Raw genomic sequence first — 1603 nt, forward strand, 5'->3', positions numbered from 1 at the left:
GAAGCGAGCGATAATAGAAGTAATTACGATAAGAGAGACTAGAAGATAGTATTAGAATAAGCTAGTTATTTATAGCGCGAAAGTAGTAACTTATTCTAGGATAAATCGGCTCTTTCTAATATTATATAGTATCCCGAGGAAGCCCTTAAATAAGAGTAGATACTATATTAATTATTATAACTAGAGATAGACTCCTAGTTATATAAAGATATCGACTATATCTTTATATAGCGTAGAGTTTAGTAGTTACTAAATCTAATACTAGTAGTATTTAGACTTATACCCTATACTTACTTTTAGCTACTACTAAGATTTAAGTAATCTTCCTCTGAATTTTACTCTACTTAATCTATAATATCTTATAATTAGAGCGTAACGCGAATATAACGCGAAAAATAAGCGTCTTTTACGCCGGTACGTTATAACTATTAGATAGATAATAAGATAGGCCTATATACTTAGATATTAGTATTTCGCTATATTATATAGCTTATCTCCCCTAAAGGACGCGCGCGTTATCTATAAAAAGAGAAGCGCGTTCGGAATCTATTTAAGTTATCGCGACTTTATTCGCTTATTCGTAGGGAATATATAACGAAGATTAGAATAAAGATTATTATAATTACGTAGTCTACTATTTATCTTTTAAAAATATTATCTATCTTTAGCTTATTACGCTCTACTTCGTCCTCTACTCTTATTAACTTTTCTCTTACTACTCGAGATTCTCGTATATTAATAATCGGAATAATTAATCTTATCGACCTAGACGAGATATCTAAGTCTATTCTTAAATAGATAATATTATATCTATTTATATTACTAGATCTTAATAATAATAAGCTTATCGATAATATTATAGAAGATCTACTTATACGATATCTATTTAATCTAGAGAAATTCTAGATAGATACGATTAATCGCCGTAAGAACGAATAGTTTATTCTATAGAGAAAAGAGTACGATAAAGTATTTTCGAAGTAGTAGAAATAGACTCTATAGGCTCGTAAGTATATAACTATTATAGTCTCGTAGACTACTAGTAAGGGTTCTAGTAAGCGATTAGATATTTAGATTAACGTATAGTCTTACGCCCGAAAGTATAATAGTATATTCTTCGTATATTATCTTCGGTATCGGTTAATATTATATTACTCTATACTAAAGAAGATAGATATCTCTTATTTAAGTCGATATCTTATTAGTAAGAATTATACTAGAAATAAGAAGCCCGACGCGAATCTTAAGTATCTATTTATTAAGAAAAAGGTATATCTTCTACTATCTAATACTATATATATTATCTTATACTAGTATAGATAGAAGATAGATATCTCTTATCTAAGTCGATATCTTATTAGTAAGAATTATATTAGAAATAAGAAGCTCGACGCGAATCTTAAGTATCTATTTATTAAGAAAAAGGTATATCTTCTACTATCTAATACTATATATATTATCTTATACTAATATAGATAGAAGATTATTTTATTTTAGAAATCTAATTATTCGATTAATAAGAATTCTATAACTAGACGTTACGAGTAATCGTCGTACTACGCCTTCTATTCCGAGCTCTAGAGAATATCGAGTTTCGTCGACT

This window comes from Exophiala dermatitidis (assembly GCF_000230625.1).
Source record: "Exophiala dermatitidis NIH/UT8656 unplaced genomic scaffold supercont1.3, whole genome shotgun sequence".
Taxonomy (NCBI): domain Eukaryota; kingdom Fungi; phylum Ascomycota; class Eurotiomycetes; order Chaetothyriales; family Herpotrichiellaceae; genus Exophiala; species Exophiala dermatitidis.